Source organism: Pogonomyrmex barbatus, unplaced genomic scaffold (genome assembly GCF_055798465.1).
Source record: "Pogonomyrmex barbatus isolate J1 unplaced genomic scaffold, ASM5579846v1 scaffold22, whole genome shotgun sequence".
Classification (NCBI taxonomy): Eukaryota; Metazoa; Arthropoda; class Insecta; order Hymenoptera; family Formicidae; genus Pogonomyrmex; species Pogonomyrmex barbatus.
Window position 1 is genome coordinate 1978364 of NW_028297119.1, and position 13375 is coordinate 1991738.

A 13375-nucleotide genomic window follows, 5' to 3' on the forward strand; every position below is an offset into this window, starting at 1 on the left:
GAAATGCGAGTAATCGACTTAACATCTCCTTTTTTATAAAGAATCCAATATTCAACAAAAAAACTAGTTTTTCAGAAATTCCTAGGAAACAAATTCTCCTATTGGATATCGAATGCGTTTCGAGAATCATAAAAATGAATTCGTAGTGAACTTCACGTCGATCACACGTCATTCTCAAATCAAAGCGTCAAACACAACGTCAGAGAACAATAGAATAAATATTCGTAAGTTTTCATCTCGAAATTCTAAAATTTTTAGTGAGAACTATCACCATAAATGTATCCGAGCGGGCGGAGGGGGGGAGTCAAATTCGTCCGAAATTTAAAAAAAAAGTTAAAGTAAAATTAGAATTATGATGTATAGAACTTAATAAACATTTTCTCATTAAAAATCAGGAACGAGGAGATATTCTAAGCTTTAAAATATCCAAAAAATTCATTAACGCAAAAAAATTGTTATTTATGTATAATAGAATTGATAAATTCTTCCCGAAAAAAATCTTGGATACGCCCATGATGACCATCGTGTATTTGTGTCCACGCCTGAAAAGCGGATGACGGAAAATTTCTATGTGTCGCGAAATTTCCAAGTTTCTTTATGCGTTTCTCTCGCGGCGCACGTTATCACGTTGTTGATCTTTCTTCTGTGTCAATAAATTGATGCCAAGCATTTTCAGATTTTGTCGCCCACTCGCCAGTAAATCTAACCTACAACTTTTAACAACATTGCCGTTAAGACTCAAATGATGATAAAAGGAATAAGAAACAAGAAATAAAGAATCAATATAGAATTAAATTTAACCGTATAGAAATCAATGAATAATCAAGAAAACCAAGATGTTCTTGAAAATAATTTTCTATTTTGTGCTTCTTTATATTTAATAATCAATATAATAAGCCGAGATAAGTTTCAAAGAATAGATTATATTATCGGTAGGTCTTAGGTATTTAATAATTTTTTTTTATTGAATTTATATTTCTAAATTCGGGATAATTAGTTATGTCGCGAATTACATACTGTTATTTTTAAAAGATCTGCGATGCGATAGCTCAAAACTTTTTCCAAATTTTTCTCTTTAATAAATCGATAATCAAAAATTCAGTTACTTTTTTCTTACAAGAAATTCTTACGAAAAATATCGGCACGTAATTCGCAATATAAACAATTGTTCCGAATTTACAGACAGATAAATTCAATAAAGAAAAATTAATAGATACATAAGATTTAATTTATCGAGTCTTCTATGACTTATTTTTTATATTTAATTTTTTATTCCTCATTCTCGTTCTCGCTTGTGTCTGAGCCTTTAAAGGTTACAGAATAAGCTTGCAGGATACCGGTTTGCGCGAGGGGGCGTCGATTCTCGCCGGAAAGATGCACTTTGCGCCGTAAGACTCCGGCCGCGAGATCGGCGCGCACTTTTCCGTCACGCGGGAAGAAGGGCGGGGGGAAGGAAGAGGGGAAGGTGGAGGAGCAGCTGTTTCCAGGCTGGACGTAGCGGCGACGACGGATCGGTGGCGAACTTCAGTTTGGTTGCGACCGTCGCGCGGTGAGGTTGTGTATTATAGAATCGATCTCGCATCGCGTTATTTCGCGCCACGTGCAATTTGCACGCTCGTTCCTGGCTCTCTCCAACGGCGGCCGCTGCGCGCCCGAATTTCACCGGATCGAGTTCCGTGTCACGGCGGGAGAACGAGAAGACGGCTGCCTTCGTCGTCGCTCGAGTTCACCTACGAGAAGCAGCGTTGCCGATGAAAGTCCGAGATCGTTGGTTGGATCTTCTCTGCGTATAAGTAAGACTTCCTTTTTTTTCTTTCTCTCTCTTCCCCTCTCTCTCTCTCTCTCTCTTTTTTTTTTCTTCATGGACAACCGAACCTGCTGGCTCCCGGTGGGCGTACGTACACCGTTCGCACGATTGTTATTCGACACGCACCTTATATATTTATTATTAAGAAGAGACGACTCCCGTGTGCCGGTTTAAAAATTGATGGATATATGCATATGTCAATTACAATCAGATTAGATGGGATCACTTAAATCAGTCGCAATTTTAAAGTTATTTATTTCTTACGCAATCTAAATTATTCATACACTGATCACATCAGATGTTTTTTTTTTTTTTTTTTTTATTTTGACATGTTTTTCCAATGATCGTCAATTGTTTCTAACATATAATAAAAGACAATTTATGACCATGTGTTATCAAGATCGAGCGATGATATAAAAAAAAAGAGATTAAAAACATTATTAAACATCAATGTTCTTTGAAATTTTGTTGACTTTTTCTAAATTTCATAGTTAAAATCAATACGCTTTTGCTGATTTAGCATTCATTCAAATTTAAAGTTTAATCAAACCTAAATTTTTCCGTGTATATAATGCGCTTGTTTTTCTTCTTTCGTTCCGTGAATTCATAATATTCCGATTGTAACCATCAGCGAATCGTTTTTCTAAATTCAATGGTTAGAACCAATACGTCTTTGCTGATTTAGCATTTATTTGAATTTAACATTCAATGGAGGAATTTAACATTCAACAATTTAAATTTTTCCGCGTATATAACACGATTGTTTTTCTTCTTTCGTCCCGTGAATTCATTCTGTAATATTCTGATTGTAAGTCAGCGAATCAGTCACAAAGAAAAACAACAGGAGTTGTACACGCGTCAATGACGTAAATAGACCTTAAGGCCAAGAAGCATCGCATGTGGTTCGTACCAATTTCTCAGAAACTTTCATATATGCTAGACATTTTTCACCGGAAGGAAACCTTCAGAATCAGCCACATGCGACACATGTGCAAAGTTGTAACGTGTACACGATATCACGAAATCTCTCAATTTTACGATTGATCTTTTTATGTTAAACGCAACTACGAGTCATATGACGACAAGCGAAGAGATAATTATATACTGTTGGTTAATATCTATCGACATTTACATAATTACAATGTATATCTAAATTTAAATTTACGTCATAATTTGCAAATGTTGACTGACTCGATATAAAGTTTTTATTTTTTATTGATTAATAAATACGAATCAATACTGCATTCAGTGAATGATATGATTAATTTGTTCAATCTTCCATTATCACTTCTATTATATGACTTTTTATAAATTTAAAACGATTGAATGTGTTTGTAAAAAGCTTTATTAATATTTTTATAGGAAAATCATGTTGAGTTAGATATCCACTTATGGCTTTTTGAAGTTTGCTACATACAAACATATAGTTATATGCATGAAATGTATTGATAGAAAGACAATGATATAATTGTAATAATACAGTTTTTTGTATAGCAATTGTATATAAATATATATGTATTTATGTATAAATAAATATATATATATATATATACAATTATATCATATATCATATATATATATATATATATATATATATATATATATATATATGATTTGAAGTAACCAAAGAGTCGGCGATTGAGTCCGAATAAAACGCTTGGTATAAACGAATTAAGAAGATAAAAATTTTTGTGTTAATGAAGATTGCAACTTGGAAGCGTTTTCGAAAATAACAAATTAATTGCGCGAGCAACTAATATAAAATTAATTGTTTATCAACGGATAATTCTCTATTTTAAGATATTAATTGTTAACGCGTTAATTGTATAACGAACTAAAACGAAATGTATTTTACATGACTCAAAGTAGCATGATATTTTAAAGATTGAATAGCTTCTAAAGTTTAAACAGAGTGCATCTAAATTTATGTTGCCCTTTCGTGATAAGCTCGCGGAAAGCTTTGGGCTTCATAATTAATTATGATATTGATGCACGAACGTTACCGATAACTCGCGTCAATAAATTATTCGACCAAGAAAAGTATTCCAAATACTGGTGATTATACACGCGAATGTATACCAACGATCTATACTATATCGCTGACACCCGCGTTTTACACCTAACACTCGATGGCATGATTAACGACTCATTGTGCATTCATACAACAAGGTTATTTATCACGGTTTTTTTTTATTTTTTACTGAACACCTGCATAAACCAAACACGGAATTCACTGTTCATACTAGCATCGGTTTTTCGCACTTGAACAGTGCACAATGATCATTATTTCATACATAGGTTAAGATAAAAATATTAGCAGTCACGAAGTTTATATACTTTATAGAGTATGTAAGTCACGGATCTAAATACGATGAGAAGACATATATACATATATAGACATAATTATCGTGGTATAAATAATTTATAATTACATAATTTATCATATTTTTCTTTTCTTATAAAACTTGAAGAGAAATTGAAATTCTTTTAGGTAAAGAAAGATTTTATTGTGATTTATTCTTATTTTTTTGACTAATAAATTTAAGTCAAATTATATCTCGCCAAACAAGAATATAAATTTGTTATTAAGCAGCTATCAATAATATTTATTTTTATATGTCGGATAACACGAGTTTTTGACAACGAAAAAGAGTTTCGTGATTCATTTTAATCGTTGAAGAAATATTCTTCGATTTTCAGTTGCAAAAATGGACTCTGGGAGAGTCGGTAACAAGTATAGGATGGAAAATTATTTCGCGTATCACTTGAAAAGACCAAAATAGATTCGTGACAGAAGGCACGTGAGAGCACAAAGGACTGAATAAATCACCGCAAATGCTTTTCCATCCACGCTATTCGTTACGGAACCTATCTCGAGGATTCACAAATTCGTCTCGCGGATGCATTAGGCAGACAAATGCAGCTGTGAGAATTGTTTCCATGCGAACTATTTTGATGAAATCTTAATATTCTGAGCAATTGTTACGATATACATATGTAAAAGTTGTGTTATTGATGAAAACAAGCACGCGCATAAAAGAAAGAAAATTATGTAGCAATTTATCGATTTGAATATCGATTTGAATCGCGTTTAATTAAAAAATTGTCATTTTTTTTCTGTTGTATGTCACGTTATTAGCGCATAAATATTATATGAAATAATAAAAATATTATACTTTAGATTTTATCTTATTCAAAAAGAAGAGAAAATTACTATAAAACATTTTTCTTTATATCATGTATTTTTTTATTCGCTTTACTTTACGTTTTTATTATATTCTTCAAAAATATTTTTAATATTGCCAATATGCGTGAGCTATTGTTTATCGCAAATTTTAGATGAATTGTTTCAGGTTATAAATAAATGAGATTTGCATATCCATCTATCTATTTTCAAATCTGATAGTTACATATGGAAAAGCGTGCGATTTGTCTCCATTTAGGTGAAAATGGAGGTTCGCGGTTAAACGTGAATCTCACTGTTTCCGAAACTGGTGACATGAGAATCTATGTTCTCATCACTACACTGGCAATAAATTTACATTCCATTTTCTATTGAATATCTCTGATATTAATCTCCAATGGATTGGAGCTCATTGGCGTTACATTGATTCAATATTAATCGAGAAAGGTGATCCAAATATGGAATAAATTCGTGAAATTGAGGTCACACGCGCAATATTCAGTGCAATCTAAGAAATCATGTTTGATTCAATATTAATATTTGGCACGACTTCGATGTGCCGCGTGTTTCGATCGTGTGCAAATATAGGACGAGTCGCTTAGTTGTTGACATCTCAAATGTGCCCTTGAACGTTTTCCATTACTATTTTAGTTCTGATATTTAATTTATCCTATTCATTGATTTATAACACATGTCCCGGATAATTTACATAAAAATAGTACATAAAAATAGTACTATATAAAAATTTACTTTGCATTATTTATTTAAAATGCATTAAATTATATGTCATTATAATGTCACTTATAAGGAACTCTTATTAAATTTTCCTTAACTATTATTTTTTATTGTATACATATATTTACTTAAATATATATGTATGTAAATATGTGTAAATCTTTTTTATTATCTTTTTATACAAGGTGTTTGATAATTGTCATATTATTTCTTGCAAGCGGCAAGCGGTAGAACGAATTAAATTAAAAAGTAAGGCTCTCTACTGTTTTGCTATTTTTGCAAAAATTAACAAATATTTAATAAAGATCGAATGAATGTGTATATATATATATATATATATATATATATATATACACATTCATTCGATCTTTATTAATATATATATATATATATATATATATATATATACATATTAATATATATATATATACATATATCAGATATAAATCATTTACATATATGTATATATATATATATATCCCACTAGATGGACTTTGACGAGTTTTTTCTCGTACACAAGAGTACGAGAAAAGTCTGTATAGCGAGATTGAATGACAAAGATTAATCATACCTCATTTAGTCTATTTCGGCTGTGAAGTATTTGTATAAGTATTCATATATAAATTCTTACTATGTGCATTTATGACAAAGTTATTTTTTGGACGGTGAGATTTTGCATACCCCACTAATAAACCAAACAAACATAAATTGTAATATAGAGTTATATGTATATTACATCTCCGGTTTTTTGGCGTCTTCGCCATCTTCTGATATCCTTGCATATATCCGTGGTGCGCGTGTGTTAACACGGATATATGGGATCTACAGTTTTACGCCGATTCCCAATATAGAGATTTCTCTCGGTAGGGTTACTCTAGGCGGTTTGCCAGAATGGAGGAGAGCCGTCGCTTGTAAATATTGTCGACTGGGATCGCGATTCGAGAATTCAGGATCTCTGATTTATGAGTCTTATGTGCTTATTGCAGAGCCAGAACGCCTTCGAATATAAGTTACAATTGACAAATATCAAGGCAAAGAATGGCTTGACTGTAATTCGAATTCGAGTCTTCTGCTTGTCGATAAGCTTCCGTTCTCGCAGAGGTCATTATTAGCCCTTATGGATTTACTAGAAAAATATGAACACTATACCATTTGCCTATTTACATGTTTACAATCCGATTAACTAGACAAAACATTCGTTTTCTAATGCCATTTTAAAATTTTACATAACTGAAAATATACGGGGGTCTCATAAGTCAATTGCTTAAGAGATGATTAAAGACAACACAAAAACAAAAAAAAATTGATATGAATTGATATGAAAATTGATATATATTTTATATTGAAATTTGAAATTGTTTCAAATTGTTTGTCAAAATTAAAAATACTTAAAAGAAGAGATGGTTAGTATACGAGTTTTATAACATAACTAAAGTTGAATAAAAGTTACGAGCTGTTTTAGCACTACTTAGGATGCACAACTGTGGAGTTCTGATCTCTGTTAAGAGATATTAAGCGGGCTATATCTCCACGTGATTATATCCTAGGTAGTGCTAAAGCAACTTTTATTTGACTTTAGTTATGTCATAAAACTCATATACTAAGCATCCCTTCTTTTAATTTTGACAAAAAATCGAAATACAGCAATCTCAAATTTCAACAAAAAAATGGCGATAACTCGAAAACAATACATTTCCAGACGTTCATATCAACTTTTTTCTTGTTTCTAGGCTCCAATTACCTCCCGAGCGATTGACTTATGGGACATTCTGACGTTATAAAATCAGTAATTAATTGATATTTTTATATTATTAACAATTTTATATGTCTATAATATAATATGTATATATTATGTATTTAAACTATGCAATATAGTTACTTGGGGATTTATGTACGCGATATTAAACCAAAAATATCACGCTGCACGCGAAAAATTTCATTAAATAAGAAAGATCGAGATGAGTAGTAAAGAGATAGAAAAGATTTCTCACAAGGAAATGACGGAACGAAGATTACGAAGAAACGCGGAGAATGCCAGACTGCTTGGCGGCATCGACTTTATCGGCCCACGCAAACGCTCTTCGAATCACATCCTACATGTGCAAAAGGTTTTTTCACTGTTCAGTTGTCGTGTTGACATTTATATACAGCATGAACGGCTTTGTATATACCGTGAGAAGATAATTCCGGTTTCATCTCAGATATCTCTAATAAAAATCAAGTATACCTCCATTTTAGTATCTTTTATGTATCTTCTGTGTGAAAATTTTTGAATTTGATTTACTTATTTATTTATAAAATATTTTTAAGAGAAATATATATATATATATATATATATATATATATTTCTTTTTTAATTTTATTCTTTTCTGAAAAGATTTTACGAAAACATTAATTATCGTATTTTATTGAATATCGCATTTCTTTGAAATTTAAATAATTCGAATTGGCCATTAATTTTAATTTACGGGCCATTATTTTATATTTTTTTACATTCTTCAATTGGTTTATGATCTATTGTTTTCCTGAATTGCATAGAAACATTGCATGTATTTTACATATATTTTACATATATTTTAGTTTTTTTTCTCTTGTTTACACATTCCACGTTTCACTGTATTGCATCGTTCAAGGTTAATAATTTTCTCTGCATATTGGTTCTCTTGACAGCAATAGAAATTCGTTACAGCATTCTAACATGTCTATGCGCATAAAATTACAACATGTACATGCCGTTCCTAGTACCGGTATACAAAATATTACTGATACGTGAAGTATCTGAAACTTTATTACAGATATGAACATGCATCATGTACATATATGTACATATATGTATATATATATATATATATATATATAAAGAGAAATAAACAATAATTGTCACAAGTTGCAGTCTCATAATGTATACAATTTTTTTTCTTTATAAAAAAAATCTGGATTTGAGTTATGTTATTCTGTATTATTAGAGAATATATTATTTTATTACTTTATATTAATATATATTTAAATAAAAAATATTGTTTTGTTTCCAATATGATACATTTTGTACTATATTGCATTAATATGCATTAATACATTAATACATGAAAAATACTTATACGAAAGACAGATTTATATACAGCACATTAAGCAGAAATATCCATTTGAGATTTTGTAATCGTATATTTTTTCTTGGAGCTAGGATCAGATGGTACATTAAACATAAAAGCATTAGGTATGTCATGTATGAGTCAGAATATTCACGACGATTTAAATTGACAATATATTAACAAATAAGATAGAAACATTTTATAGTCCTGTTACAATGCAATATGCTGTTTACATTTGATGATGTTTCTCTTTGAAGCTAATAAATTCAACGATGAATTTGCTGTAATGTCAAGTTTCAAGATTGTTATATCTTTTCCAATTGACATTTTGTCCATTTTAGATATTTACAAAAAAATTTATAGAACTATTTTTACATCAGCGTATGAATCATAAACTCAAATTAAATTCTACATGAAAGAGGTTAAATAGGAGAGCGGTGATGCCATGTGTTGTTCTTGGATTCATTAGCTTCATCCAATTTGTACTAGTCGTGACGGGGAATCTAAGTCGTCTAGATGATTCTGAGTCTCGACATCGAACTCGCGAAACTCATGTTCGACTGTTAGACGTCGTGCCGTCGGTGGGATCCCGACGACAGGCGATGGCGCCATACGGCAAGCCGAGCTCGTGCGACGACCGGCCCGTGGGCCGGCCGCCTAGTAGTGTCACATTGTTTTGAGCCTTTCGACTTACGAGACTCCTAGAGATATCATTGCCACCTTTGACTAGAGAGGACAGCCTTAGAGGCGGTCAGGCATAATCCCATGGATGGTAGCTTCGCACCACCGGTCACTCGACCGAGTGCGTGAACCAAATGTCCGAATCTGCGGTTTCTCTCCTACTGAGCAAGATTACTATTGCAATGATTAGTCATCAGTAGGGTAAAACTAATCTATCTCACGACGGTTTAAAGACGATCAATTTGTACTAGTGTGTAATTTTAGCAACGACTCTCTCTTTCCTCTCTCTCTCTCTCTCTCTCTCTCTCTCTCTCTCTCTCTCTTTCTCTCTCTTTCTAATCTGTTCGAATTACATTTGTTATTTCTATTAATTTCTAGAAAGATTACGTAATTAAATATACGGTTAAATGATTAACCGTGATGAAAATCTCGATATTTTGATTTGCGTTCTCTCTTAACGTATGACATATGCGTATAGTTAATGTGCATAATAGTACGTTATTGCTACATGTCTTGTTAATACAGATTTATTGCTGAAAGTCCGAGAGAAGGAAAGGATATCTTGTGATTACTTGTCATGCTGGGCACGCGCGGTCTAAAGTAACTTTTCTGCATACCTAATTGTTGTATGCACAAATGCTACTCGCTCATATATTGCAAGCGTATATTACACAAGATACGAGAATACAGAAAGAAAAAAAGATAAGCACATTTTCAACAAGCATATTTTCAAGAGGATGATCAAAATATCTAAGAAAATAAAAAAAAATGATTCAGTTTGTTTGATTCACAAATAAAAGAATTATTACCTATTAGAAGTTAGCCCCCCACTTTTAGAAATAACTTATTTTAAGAGTTGTGCTGAATTGTGCTAGGTTTGTGCTACATTGTGCCCGAATTTTAAAATCGTAATGTGAAAAATGTCATAAAAAATGAAAAAAAACGACATTTTAGGCTAGCCCCCCACTTTGCGATTTTTTTAATTTTCTCGATTGTGCTAGGTTGTGCTAGGTTGTGCTAACATTGTGCCAAAATATTATCTTTAAAAAATAATAACAATAGAAGTTATGATAAAAAATAGATTTGGGAAAAAAAATATATAAATGACATTTATTCTAATATCAGTCATCTAAAGAGTATGCAAATGCATATCTAATATATATTCGCTTAGCACAAATCGGCACAATCGTCGGTTTCGTCAGCAGAACGATATGAAGGGCACTTTACTCTTGAGCGCGACCCTTCGCGCACGCATTTTTTGTTAAAAATTCGGATTTGTAGTTATTGGATGTTCATAATACTGCATATCTGAGTTGTGCTAGCCTAGCACAAGTTGGCACAACCGTCGGTTTCGTCAGCACAACGATATAAAGGGCACTTTACTCTTGAACGCGGCCCTTCGCGCACGCATTTTTTGTTAAAAACTCGGGTTTGTAGTTATTGGATGTTCATAATACTGCATACCTGAGTTGTGCTAGCCTAGCACAACTCAGATATGCAGTATTATGGACATCCAATAACTAAAAATCCGAATTTTTAACAAAAAATGCGTGCGCGAAGGGCCGCGTTCAAGAGTAAAGTGCCCTTTATATCGTTGTGCTGACGAAACCGACGGTTGTGCCAACTTGTGCTAGGCTAGCACAACTCAGATATGCAGTATTATGAACATCCAATAACTACAAATCCGAATTTTTAACAAAAAATGCGTGCGCGAAGGGCCGCGTTCAAGAGTAAAGTGCCCTTTATATCGTTGTGCTGACGAAACCGACGGTTGTGCCAACTTGTGCTAGGCTAGCACAACTCAGATATGCAGTATTATGAACATCCAATAACTACAAATCCGAATTTTTAACAAAAAATGCATGCGCGAAGGGCCGCGCTCAAGAGTAAAGTGCCCTTTATATAGTTGTGCTGACGAAAGTTATGGTTGTGCCAACTTCTGCTAGCCTAGCACAACTCAGATATGCAGTATTATGGACATCCAATAACTAAAAATCCGAATTTTTAACAAAAAATGCGTGCGCGAAGGGCCGCGTTCAAGAGTAAAGTGCCCTTTATATCGTTGTGCTGACGAAACCGACGGTTGTGCCAACTTGTGCTAGGCTAGCACAACTCAGATATGCAGTATTATGAACATCCAATAACTACAAATCCGAATTTTTAACAAAAAATGCGTGCGCGAAGGGCCGCGTTCAAGAGTAAAGTGCCCTTTATATCGTTGTGCTGACGAAACCGACGGTTGTGCCAACTTGTGCTAGGCTAGCACAACTCAGATATGCAGTATTATGAACATCCAATAACTACAAATCCGAATTTTTAACAAAAAATGCATGCGCGAAGGGCCGCGCTCAAGAGTAAAGTGCCCTTTATATAGTTGTGCTGACGAAAGTTATGGTTGTGCCAACTTGTGCTAGCCTAGCACAACTCAGATATGCAGTATTATGGACATCCAATAACTAAAAATCCGAATTTTTAACAAAAAATGCGTGCGCGAAGGGCCGCGTTCAAGAGTAAAGTGCCCTTTATATCGTTGTGCTGACGAAACCGATGGTTGTGCCAACTTGTGCTAAGCGAATATATATTAGATATGCATTTGCATACTCTTTAGATGACTGATATAAGAATAAATGTCATTTATATATTTTTTTTCTCAAATCTATTTTTTATCATAACTTCTATTGTTATTATTTTTTAAAGATAATATTTTGGCACAATGTTAGCACACCCTAGCACAACCTAGCACAATCGAGAAAATTAAAAAAATCGCTAAGTGGGGGGCTAGCCTAAAATGTCGTTTTTTTTCATTTTTTATGACATTTTTCACATTACGGTTTTAAAATTCGGGCACAATGTAGCACAAACCTAGCACAATTCAGCACAACTCTCAAAATAAGTTATTTTTAAAAGTGGGGGGCTAACTTCTAATAGGTAGAATTATTTATAAATTACGCCGATGCGTAATTTTTTTGTTGATTGATAAATTATTTCTTTATTATTTCTTTATTATCTTCAAACGCGTATCGGCTACTAATCATCGGTAAATAATCATAATTGATGCAAAATTATCGAACAGCGCCAGTTGTTAATCAGAATGAATAGATATTTTACGAGATATTTTATATACATCCAGCTTGAGTTTGCTTCCGTGTTTGTCAATAGATGTCTCCAATAATTATCTATATAATCAGTAAAATTTATTAGCGCTCAACAATGAGCTAGTTAATATTGCTAATGAGGCATAATGATCATAAAGTGATTCTTCTTTGTTCTCCTTTTTCCCTTTTTCTCTCCCCGTCTCTCTCTCTCTCTCTCTCTCTCTCTCTCTCTTTCCCCCCCCTTTCTTTCTTTCTCTGTCTCTGTATTATGCATGTTTATATATATATGTGCATGTGGATGCATCCTATGAATAGTCAGATTGCTGCCTACCGTTATGATAAGCTTCCGTAAATCCATTGCTTGTCCTATCGTCTGCATCTATCCTTCTGAAGAGCTCATCTGGGTGATCGTTTTAATACGGGATGTTAAACACATCGCCGTAATTTATACGGGATTCGATGAACGTCAAGTGAAATGAAATCATTCGAAACAGTAACAGGTAATCCGTCTTTACTATATGATAATACACATTAAATCGTGTCGTAAGTGTCGTACGCTCGTAAACTGATTGAATCTATATAGTTGCTATACTTACATATAAATCCTGCGTTACGAATCTCAATCGTTTATCGTGTTTCTATATAACAATGTATTTGCTTAAGAAACACGTTTACTGAAATAAAATTCTATGAAATGACTGATCATCGTATATCACATAGAAACATGTGCATCTAATATATTTATTTGATATTATTAAAATAAAATTTCTATTTTATTATTGTG

The 13375-nt window shown here is 32.8% G+C and overlaps 1 protein-coding gene across 2 annotated transcripts in view; it reads left to right on the top strand.

Moving 5' to 3' along the window:
- Nucleotides 1–1504: 1504 nt before the first annotated feature.
- Nucleotides 1505–13375, top strand: part of Sulf1 (Extracellular sulfatase Sulf1) — a 106064-nt gene continuing 94193 nt past the window's right edge. For both annotated transcript variants that reach the window (XM_089078380.1, XM_089078381.1), the window contains exon 1: nt 1505–1793. The gene's annotated coding sequence lies outside the window, so the exon portion shown is untranslated. The remainder of the gene's footprint in view (nt 1794–13375) is intronic.